Source organism: Diabrotica undecimpunctata, chromosome 4, assembly GCF_040954645.1.
Source record: "Diabrotica undecimpunctata isolate CICGRU chromosome 4, icDiaUnde3, whole genome shotgun sequence".
NCBI classification, from domain to species: domain Eukaryota; kingdom Metazoa; phylum Arthropoda; class Insecta; order Coleoptera; family Chrysomelidae; genus Diabrotica; species Diabrotica undecimpunctata.
Window position 1 is genome coordinate 60,529,938 of NC_092806.1, and position 12,423 is coordinate 60,542,360.

Genomic DNA, 12,423 nt, shown 5'->3' on the forward strand with positions numbered 1-12,423 from the left:
CTGATGATCGCTGCTGTCCTTCACCAGGGAGGGATAGCAAGTAGGTAACTAGATTTTGTAAGGATAAAGGAATGGGACATGATTTCTCTCAGTAAGGATTTGAGAGCAAAGCGTGGCTCGCGTGGGCAGGGACGCTTCCCTGAAGTAGACCTATTTTTCACCAGGATCGTAGAAAAGTGTCTACCCGCTACCCTAATTACTGCTGGCGGATATTAAATACGTTATTCATTCTACTTCTAGCTTATTTGCCATCCCCTCTTAGAACGTTGGCAATCATCACAGAAGTCGGAATTTGTTATACCACTACCCTGAACAAGTAAACGGAAGCACATTCAAATCAGGTTCCTAAGTTTTTCTACTAGGAAATACGTCTTCTTCCTTGATTTCTTTTTCAGTGAGTTTTTTCTTTCACTATTGCTTGGAGCAAGTTATAAAATTTACCTTTCGTGGTATATCCTAGATATTGTAACTTTCTAATGCAATTAGTGTTCACAATTTTCTCTTCCTTCTCCTTTCTAACTATACATCTTATTTTCAGTATTTCTTTGTTCAAAGTTCCATCGTTCAAAAGCCTCCAATTTATTGGGTATGGCACTGTTAAGTGTTTAAGCTCACATTTCGTAGAATAACTCGGTTAAGAAAAAGCATCTAAGCAGACTTACTTGAAAGCAATTGTGATGTCTCTGCTACAAAATACCCTTTTCAATGTATTGTATGGATCCTTTACCTGGTCGGTCAGATAGCCAAGCGGGTCAGGAGCCTGACTCCCATTCGCTACACTGTCAAATGGTTAAGTAGATGTGCATTCAAGCCCTGGCTCGGTGTACAGAAAAATAAAAAAGGCTAACGCAGCAGCTTAAAATTCTAAAACGAATCTGAGGCTTAGACTAGAATATGCTGGTGTCTGATCGGCCTATGGTGGAGCAGTACGGCAGGAGATAAGGGCTTTCGTCTCGGTGATACTCCCCAATAGATCCCTACCTGAAGGCCCTAAATACCGGCGTAAATTCAGAAAAAAATAATTCTGTGCTGTATATCAGATGAAGAAAACTACCCTTCACCTCAAAAGGAGAGACCTAGTAGTTTTGACTGGAAGACCTAGAAGAGTCTAAACTATATACTAACTGGCGTAGCTCCAGTAGAGACAAATAAAATAAAGTAGAAACCACAAACAACTAATCAACCTGTGCTAGTGTGAAAAACAACAAAATATGGAACAGCTTCTGTCGTGTTCCAGATACCTTAACTTGTACCTCAACGTGTACCACGACGATCTATGGTTTATCAGCAAAGCTACAATAAATGTGGCCAGTTAATGGGCCAAGAACCTTAAATAAAATTGGACAGAAGTCCAGAATCAATAAAGTAAAAAATGTAAATTATAAAGTGGGACTACTTAATTAAATTATACTCACTGTTTTTACTTGTGGTTCACAAGTTTGGATACTTACACAGGTAAATAACGCCATATTAAAATTCACATAACAAACATAAAATCATATTGACACAAAATTCACTAAAATGACAAATTTTACATATAAAACTTTAATATTGAACACAAAATGAATAAATTAAATATGTTATTATAGAGAAAAATGTTAGAGAGTACGTGGTAAGTTACTTATATAGAAGATTGCTGGTCCTCTCATTCGACAAAATAATGAAAGATTATAATTTATAATATATATCTAACAAAACAGTTGTTTCTGTTATTCGTTTGGCTCCTAAAAACGATTAAAATCGAGAGAAAATTCAAACTATAGCAGTCAGTACAAATTGCGTCCTCAGTGGTCGTGACGTCATACAGTGAGAATGTTCAAGAATTGGCACCATTAATTCATCCCGTTTGACATTCGTTTACTTGTAGTCATATTATGGTGTATCTCAGTTTTATAAATCTTTAGATAGTTGCTGTGAACTATAAATTTCATACTATTTGAGTGTTTTTGTTAAAACAGTTTTTTTTTAAATGGCCGAAGAGGGTTTTTCCAAAGGTCAAATTTATGGTGACCACATATTTTCAAAACGGTGAAATTTTTTCCGTGCGAGAAGTTCGGGGAGTTAAAGCAAAAAAGTAAATACAGATACTCCTATTATATTAATGTTATTCTGCTTATTATTCTCATAATAAGTATATAATGATAAAACTTAGTGCTTTATATTAAGTAGTGTAAATATTATATTTTTAGGTTATTGTACTGGAATTGAATCAAATTATTTTATTTATCGTTCCCTTTTAGATCTGGCAGAGAATCATATGATCTGTATTGTTAGGACAAAAATATCACCTGAACAAAATGTTAAGAAAAACAGTAGGTTGTTAGTTGTAAAATTAATGAAGAAACCGAGGAAGTACTCGATCTAGAGTATTATGATTATGTTGCTTTATTAAGTAAGTACTTATACACCAGTATAAACAAAACGGTTTATACTTTTATACGAGACAGGAAATCTTATTTTTAAACGAAACAATATTATTATGTAATAAAACACAAATATGCAAGTTCTTTATTGCTTTACTGGCAACTTTATCGCAGAAGACTAAAAAAAATTAAATACCCAAACGATTAACTATTGTTTTAATACTTTTACGAGATCAGAAACTATTTGTAAATACTTACTTAAACTGCTCTTTTCGTTTTTAATTTAAAAAACATTAGTCTGTAGTCCATTTTTATAAATAATTACAATAAAGTAACTACAAAATTTTGATATTTTATATATCATTATTTATTTGATAAAATCATGAAGAATTTATTTCAACCATTAACTATAATTTTTAGAATTTGTTAAAAAATATATACAGGATTTTTATTAGGAAATCATTTACTCAAAACCATTTTCTATCTGTAAACAAGATGACAAATTAATTTTTTATCCAAGATCTCCATCCATATATGAAAGAGCTCAGAAAAGCTCTAAAAGACTAACAACAATATGATAGTTAGCTAAGCTTCTTAAAGCTTCGCGAGGACAAAGAAGTCAAATAAGTATTTATGAACACGAGCCGACGCTGATGACAGAGCGAAGGGCTGTTATGATTTGTAGTCCTTATTTTAACTGGAACTGTGGGTGTTGCCACATTCTCTATATCGTTAGTATAAAGATGGGAGAAGCTCACAATCTGTTTCTTTAAAAATAACTGGTATTTTCAGTTGACTGAATTGTCCATTTAAATATATATTTTCTAGAGTATTCGAATCTGCAGTAGTTCCTAGCAATAAACATATATTTTATTATGTAGGAAGTAATAATTATAAGAAGAATCTCACTTTTCTCATTAAATTATTATGAGTTTCAGCCAAGCTCATCATAGCGAGACAATTAAAAAAAATTAAAAGTCTAATATGTACTGATTAAACAGCATTTTTAAAATATTTGAAGTTCTATTTTTGATTTTTCTTCGGATACAAACCATAACTATTTTAAATGAAACAATTTGCTAACTGATAGAGAAAATTTGTCATCATACTTACTTATATTCCATAAATGTACTTACATTACAATAAAAGTTTTACAATAAAATGTAAAACTTATTGTACTACGCCAGTGACTCTTTGAAGTTAAGGCATAAATAGATAAAGAAAAAGACTGTTAACAAATTAATGATAAGGATTATCAATTATTCAGTCATATGCAGATATTTGCTGTCCCCTTCTAGTTAATTCGTCAGAGATTTGACCTCTAAAAATCATACAAACAAGCTGAATTTTACTGACAATGTCAATTTTGGGACCCTTAAAAAGATGCAAAAAATATTACCACTTTACCCGAATTCTTCCTAATACACGCGTGAAATAATATCAACAATATCAACTCGAGGGTAAAAATTGGATATTTTTTGATTAGAGTGACTTTTCGACAAAAATCTGTTAAAAAGGTACATTTTGAAGGTGAAAATTGCAGCTTTCGTACGTACTTTTTGTATATTGCAGCAAATCAAGTTGATTTTTATAAAGATGTTAAATAAATAAACGTTGTGCGATTTTTGCAATTTTTTAGGATTCTTATGAGATCAATAAAAGCTATAACTTCTATTGACCAGTCGTAAGAGAATTTTCACTATTAGAGACTAATTTTTAAAATTTAGTAAATGAAATTTCTATTTTGAGTTTTGGTAACAAATATGAGGCATTTGAAATATGTCTAAAAAGTCTGCTTAGTCTTTTAATATTTATACCTTAGCTTACATGTTAGTTGTCTCTGTGTAAAATTTTATTTTAGTGTGATTATTTGAAGCTACTAATAAATTAGTTTTTTACGCAACTATAATTATTGACTGCGTATTATTTTTCCATCGTTAATCGAAAAAAACGCTCAAAAGACAATGAATTTATACAAAAGAGCTCTCCAAAAGGGGCTCAATACTTAGTAGAATACAATAGTACAAGATCCCACTGCAGGATCACTACGTTTATAACGTATTAGGCTAGTTGTTTCTTTTGTAATCAGTCAGAGGCCTTCTTCAGGTCAATAAATCAAATTTACCTTAGATTTATATTATGCTTTATTTACATAAAGAAAATATGTCTAGTAGCATCAATAGTGTCGTGTGATATGTCGTATGTCGTATACGTTCATTAATAACGAAGATGATGTGTAGTGCCCTTTTGGTGGTCGCCTTGTTTGTTTTCCTATCTTATAATATTAGTTACTTCCTTCCCTTCCATTAGCTATGTCGCATGTTAAGATTCGATCAGTTGTTTATTTGGGCCTCTGAAGCCAGAGGCCTTCAATGTCAATAAATCAAAATTTGTCTTATAGTTAAGCTATTTTTATCTACAGTGCCCTTTCATTATTAAGGAAGATACTGTAAAGTGCCCTTTTGCTGGTCGCCTTGTTTGTTTTTTTTAGCTTAATATATTCGTTATATACTCCCCTTTCATTTGCTATGACGCATGTTAAGATTCGATCAGTTGTTTATTTTGTTTTTAGCCATAGGCCTTTTTTAAGTCAATATGTCAAAATTTGTCTTATAGTAAATCTATTTGAATTCAAAGTGCCCAATGAGATCTCGTATGTAACTATACATTCATTATTAATAAAGACACTGTGTAGTGACCGGTTAGTAGTCGCCTTGTTTGTTTTTTCTATCTTAATATATTCACTAATCCAATCCTATCGGAACAAAAACAAAGGAGATATGATGTAATACCCTTTTGGAAATACGGCAATGTGTTTTTTCTGTCTCAACATATTTGTTACCCTCTCTCCTTTCCAATGATATATTATACGTCGCTATCCGAACTAATCTACTATCACTACAAAACTCTCAAAAAATGAACAGAATAAACCTTGAGCATTTTCTTATAGAATTTTACACGGGGAATAAAGCAGAAATTGTAAAGCAGCCCTTTTACAAGTATGGCTTTTACTTAATTTTATTTAATTGTTATTTAATTTTACATTTAATTGTTATTTAATTTTAAATAATTCTATTAACTTGAGTTCGTTTAATTTTATAAATTTTATTTAATTTTATTTAATTTTTTAAAATTTCCTTTAATTTCCTTTAATTTTATTTAATTTTATTTAATAATATTTAATTTTATTTGATTTTATTAAATTTTATTTCATTTTATTTAATTTTATTTATTTTATTTTATTTAATTTTATATTATTTTATTTAGTTTTATTCAATTTTGTTTATTTTTATTTATTTTTATTTAATTTTATAGAATTTTATTTCATTTTGTTTACTTTTATTTAATTTTATTTAAGTTTTTTTAATTTTATTTGATTTTGGTAAAACTTTAACGTTTATTGAACGTCATTTTATTTTTATAGTAAGTGTATATGTGTATCTTACCCAATGACGTATAATAAACATACAGATTTGGAAAAATTTTTACGGAACATAGGATTTTTAATTCAATAACTCAGATCCTCTGATTTGCAATTAACCAGTGCAAATTTCTATATAACGTTGCGATGTTTTATAATTAATTCATTTGTTCGACTGGAGTCTCAATTCATGCCGTAATGCTGAAAGTGTAAAAACCAAACAAAGCTAGAGTGCATGTCAATTCGCAAAACGTACATATTTATAAATGTAAATATGGAATTAAAAATATTATTTAACAAAAAAAAATTTTTTTGTTTTATTGCCAAAACGGCTTGAAAAAAAGTAGATTTCTAAAAATTAAAATAAAAAGGAATTTCAAAAATAAAATATTAATAATACACTCTTTTTAATTTAAAATTATAAACAATATTTGGAATAATAAATGTATTTAAGTATAAATTTAATAATTCAAATAATACCTATGAATGAACACAAACAACGATGTTAATAAAATATTATTTATAATCTGCACAAAACCGGACTTTCAGTAAAAATCGGTAGACGGAGCAACACTGTCGGCGTGCCACAGTGTATATATCTTATATGTCTTTGTATATAAATATGTATCTTACCTCACAATTACAATAACCTATATTTTTAACATTTTTGTGAAAAAATTAATAAACTTTGATAAAATAAAGGCAGATATCGAGCACAGTTTTATTAATTAAATCTTGCCCAAGTACTTTCGCTCACTAGAGCATCTTCGGGGGCATTTCGTCAGTTTTGGGTTCAGTGATTCATTGAATGATTCATTCTCTCTCCTGTTGTCGACCAGAATTTAGCTTCGATTTTTTAAATAAATTTAAACTGTTTGTCCTTGTTTAGTGTAGTGTTATGTTCAACTTCATGTTTAATGTTATAGTTATGACATTCTGGGATTGTTGGATAGCCCAAAACTGACGAAATGCCTCTGAAGATGCTCTAGTGAGCGAAAGTACTTGGGCAAGATTTAATTAATAAAACTGTGCTCGATATCTGCCTTTATTTTATCAAAGTTCATTTATTCGAGCACTCAACCTTATACCAAAAAAATTAATAACTGTGAAGTAGTAAAATTTCCGATTAACAATATTTGAATTATCAATTTGTAGAATTAATTAGCAATAAATTAACCGTATCGTTTCAAGAACAAAATTTGATTGAAATGTGATGTGAAATGTGGGTAGTTCAGATTTCTTTTTTAAGTGGCGTTGTTACCTCACTGGACAAACGGTGTGACTTGTCGTCCTAGCATTTTATATATAATATAGATAGATCGACGCATGCTTAAAAAACTTACACAACAGAAACTTCAAACCAGTAGCGTTGCTTGTTAGCTGTCTTTTATTTTATCTTTGATACCTTGCGTTTTTAACAGCTGGCAACCCTAATTTTAGACTATTTTTTCTCAGATAAACTTATAGTATCACATTAAGAAAAAAATTAGCTTTAATTTGAAATAAAAAAACATGCATATACGTCCTGGCAGCGTATTTCATTTAAAAAATAAATTAACGAAATACAATTTTTGTCAAAAATTAATTACTATTAATTGGATTAAAAATACTTGCGGCCACTTTTTAACTGGAAACCTATTATCAATGTATTCTCCTAATTTTAAATGTAGGTATGTAAAAATATGAGTTTGATTAACTACATTATGAACGTAATGATCCAGCAATGGGATCTTAGGCTATTAAGAGATATTTACTGTAATTCATCAACCCTCATCAATGAAACAGGTGACCAAAATCACGAGATAAAAAGACGTATTGAAATTGCCAGGTCTACCTTTATAAAAATAAAATAATTATTTTGTAATCGTGATATTAGTATTCAGCTACTAACTAGAATGTTAAAATGCTATGTATTCAGTACTTCGCTTTACGGTGTTGAGGCAATTTTTATGAGATACTTTCCTGCAAGTTATCTCAAGTATCTGCTGTTTTCCATTACATGCACGAAATATATACAAGTTTCTGCTTTTTTATAATTTCAAGACGCTTACGTTCTCTACTCATTTGGAGGAGAAGTCGGTGGTGTGGGAGGTGCAAGATATTTGGAACATTCTACATATCCACATTTTAAATTATTTTGGTCTGTTTTAAAATTGGCAACTTTTATCGTCCACGTTTTAACTCTCTATTACAGTGTGGAATATAAGTAGCAGTTCACAGAATTGTATCTTATTTGCAGATTGGGTGACCTATCGTTAAGAGGCTCCCCATTTTTTAAAGTTGGCTTTAATAATTTTAATTCGGACTCGGATTTTTAAGTTCGGATTTAGATATTCACTGATCCAGCTGCCGAGGTCTTTAAACTTAGAGACTTTGGTTATTTCCATACTGTATACATTTATGGGCACTGGTTGGTTATAATACCGGTTTGCCACTAATATCTTCGTTTTTGCAATGTTGATTTTTAGGCCCAATAGATCACCTTTAATTTATATTTTTTCAAACAGGCGCTGCAGGCTTTTAGCAGTCTCTGCAATTGTTGCTGTGTCATTGGCATATCTAAGTTATTTCTTAATTTATTATTTACTTTTATACCATCTTCTAAGACTTTGTTTATTTTGAAATACAATCTCAGAGTACATATTAAATAGCATAGAGCTTAGTACGCAGCCCTGCGTCACACCACGTTTAATTGGAACAGCTTTCGTCAGTGTGCCTTCAAACTGTATTGTTGCTACCTGGTGTTCATATAGATATTGAATGATTTTTAGATCTTACAAGTCCAATTCTTTTCTTTCTAGAGTATCTAATAGCTCACTATATTTGACAAAGTCAAATGCTTTGGTCTAATATATGAAGCATACCTGCAATTTTTGTAGCAGGATTGACAGTGCAAACAAAGCATCTTTGGTTCCCAATTCTTTTTAAATGCCCGTTTGCAGTTCTCTTAGATCTTGTTCGCATTTTCTTGATAATCGATTATGTAGAACTTTTAGAAACAACTTTATTATTTTACTCATTAGGCTAATTAGTAACTGATCACATCTTTTTACACTTGGTCTTTTAGGAATAGGGAAAAATATAAATTTTAGAAAATCCTCAGGTATATATCCTCTGTTGTAAATAGTTTTAAACAGTTTAGTTTAGATTTTTAAGTTTTCTTCGCTTATGAGTTTCAGGAAATCTGGATAAATGTCTTCTGGTTCAGCTGCTTTACCATTTCTTATCTTCCTTAGAACCTTTTCCATTTCTAACGTCATTATACTTGGCCCCATTTTTGTCTTATTTTAGTTATAGAAAGGAAATCTTTGTCATTAAAAAATCAGTAATATAGTTGTCCATAGGTCTTCTAAGTATGGTGTGTCTAGTACTGTCTTTATATTATTGTCTATTCACTTTGTAAGTGTTGGGGATTAACGGTTTCCTATAATTTCCTTAACTTCTATGTGGATATTAAATAGAATACGTTTTTGGTACATTTCCTTTATTTCCTTACGTCTCTCCGCCATTCATGTTTTTTATCATATTTAATTATTATTCTGATAAGTTTCATGACATTGATTCGTTAAGTTTAATATATATTGCGGCATCCATTCCTTATTGTAATAAATGGGGAACTAAATAATATTGAAGGCGAAGACAGATAAAAGAGAAAAATATGTACAGTAAGTCTGTTACAACTCGTTACAAGCCGTTTCTCACTATGATCCAATTATTTTGACCTAATTCCTTCGCTATCATTGCTTCTTTGACCTTAACACACCAAGTCATTTTTGGCCTTTCCCGTTTATTTTTTCCAACGGGAACGCACTGCCACACTATTTTCGACCAACCACTCTCTTTGTTTCTGTAAAGGTGTCGGTACCACCTAAGCTGCTTTCTAGTAGTGGTATTGAGACTGTTGCCTTCTGCTTGCATCCTCCATCTACTCTAATCATTCCTTATGTGGTCGAGCTTGGAGATTCTATAGCTTTTTCTACAGTAAACCAACTGAGAAGCCGTCAGTTTTATTCTTTGTCTCTTATTTAGTAGCTAGACTTCAAATCCATATGTAGATACACTTTCTATTGTTGCCTTAAAAATCAGACGTTAAGTTCAATTGCCTTATAACTCTCTTATCTTAAGTTAATTTAATATCAATGTATATTAGATGTTTCTGTATTAGAGAATGCCACACCTAGATATTTAAAATTCTCACAATTTTAACCATACCATTCTCAAGCTTAAATTCTTCTTCAGAATCACCGATCACTTCATGTTTTGTTAGGCCTAGATTACTTTCCAGGCCATGTTTAGCCAACTCTTTTTGTATTTTCATAGAGTTCATTAACTGATCTTTCTGCTTAGAGGTTCTGCAGTTTATTGGCAAGTCTTAGCTGGTACAGAAATCTAGTGGAATCATCAAAATTTCCCAAATTATACTGTGTGACATTTAGAGATTTAGAGGAAGTCATTTTATTTTTGTTGTTTTCTTTCGAACCGCTGTATCTCAAGCGAAAAAGTACTTTACCTTCTAGGAAATGAAATATTTTAGAAATGTTATACAATTTTGGCTTTCAAAAAAGATATGGAAGACAGAAACAGAAAGCCATGAAAGATATAGAAAAAAGAGAAGACAAAGTTGCAATCTTTTAACTGAAAATATATAGTAAATGGAGCAGAAGACTAATAAAATTAATTTAGACATTAATACATCCACTATCTGTATTAAGCACGCCATCTCTACATTCAATTCAACCCTCCTAGGATGATACGTGTTATATTTGAGGGTAAATGTTTCGCCGAAGAGTCTCATAGACTAAATCAAATTTGGGGGAAATATTTCTATGATGGTTATGTTCATTTTATGATTTACACTGTTGGATACTTAAGAGGAGAAATGAAATGATTCGCTCCACTGACAGCTCTAATGATTTTCGAGAGATTCGTGCTGGTTTAATGTACAGGGCGTAAGTTTGTGGAAACCGAAAATTAAGATGAAGGACTATACTGTTGCTTTATATGTCCTTTGGTCTATGTTAATATAATGTGTTCCAATAAAACTTATGAAACCATTTTAATTTGCATGAGAAGATAAAAGAATTGGCAGTTACATTTGACTTAATATTTTACTATGTTATATTAACTTCATAAGTTTTGTATCTGTTGGTCAAGAAGAGTATTTAAAAATACATCGAAAATTATTTTGATTAATTGTTTTTCTCATAAACTAATTTAATGATATCTTCTTCTTTTAAGCATCTGTTTGTCATGTAAGAATTTTGTATACCAATTTAGATGGTATTTACTGCTTTATGTATTTTATTATAATGTACACAGTGAACGGCTAAATTATGGAATATTATCATTATTTCAAAAACCGTCAAGTTTTGAGGGAAATCCCGAAACAGGTCGATTTTTGGTATAAAATACCCATCTTATAACGTACATGGAGTAGGGTAGACGTCACCGGTGTGGGTGTAGTGTACAAAAACAATTTTTTTTTTTTTTAATTTAAATTTAACTAAATTACAACTAATGATTTAATTCATAATTTACTTTAAAGTAACCAAATTATGCATAACAATTATTTTAAATTAAATGTTCGAAATGCCATTATCGGTTCCTGCCATGACTTTCTGAAGTAAATACTTAAAAAACCAAAAATAAATAAAAATAATAATGGACACAAAAAGTTATCTCATAAACACAGTTACTGTAATATTTATTGACGTAAATGTTTTGGTTTTGTGAATTGTCATCAGTTGTCAATTGTAATTTTTACTTTTGAATACTAAATTATGGCTCACCTAAATGAAACACAACGAGTAGAAATCTTAATTCGTAGCGGATGCGGAGATAAAAAAGAACACAGAACGAGGTATGCAATTTATTCAACGCAAAATATCCAGACAGACCCATTAGCCAATCAACAGTAAGTAAAATAGTCCGAAAATTTGGAGAAACTGGACACGTTAAACATATTCCATATGCTGGGCGTCCTAAAATTGAAGACAATGTGAAACTTGATATTTTATTAAATGTACATGACAATCCTCACAATAGTTCAACACAAATGGGTGAATAAGCTGGAATTTCCCAACGATCGGTATTACGTATTTAAAAAAAAGCAAAATACCATCCCTACAAAATTCAACTACATCAGGAATTAAACGACGACGATCCCGATCGCCGGCTTCAATTTTGTGAAATTATGCAGGATTTGGGTATCCGCAATCCACATCTCATCAATCAAATCCTTTTTTTTTTCCGATGAAGCCACATTTTTTATACATGGTACCGTGAATCGTCAAAATTGCAGATATTGGAGTCAAGAAAACCCACATTGGATGACTGAGTCACACACGCAATATCCTCAGAAAGTAAATGTATGGGCAGGGATCATTAATGACAGAATGTATGACATATGGGGCTGAAAATTGGATCATAAACAAGAAAAATAGCAGTAAGATAGTAGCAACAGAGATGGAATGCCTGCGAAGATGCTGCAGAGTAAAAAGAATGGATAGGAGAAGTAATGACGAAATAAAGCAAAGAACATCAATAGAACAAGACATACTAACATATATAGAACAAAAAAGACTAAAGTGGTATGGACATGTTAGAAGAACTAGCGACAGCAGATGGATAAAGAGAATA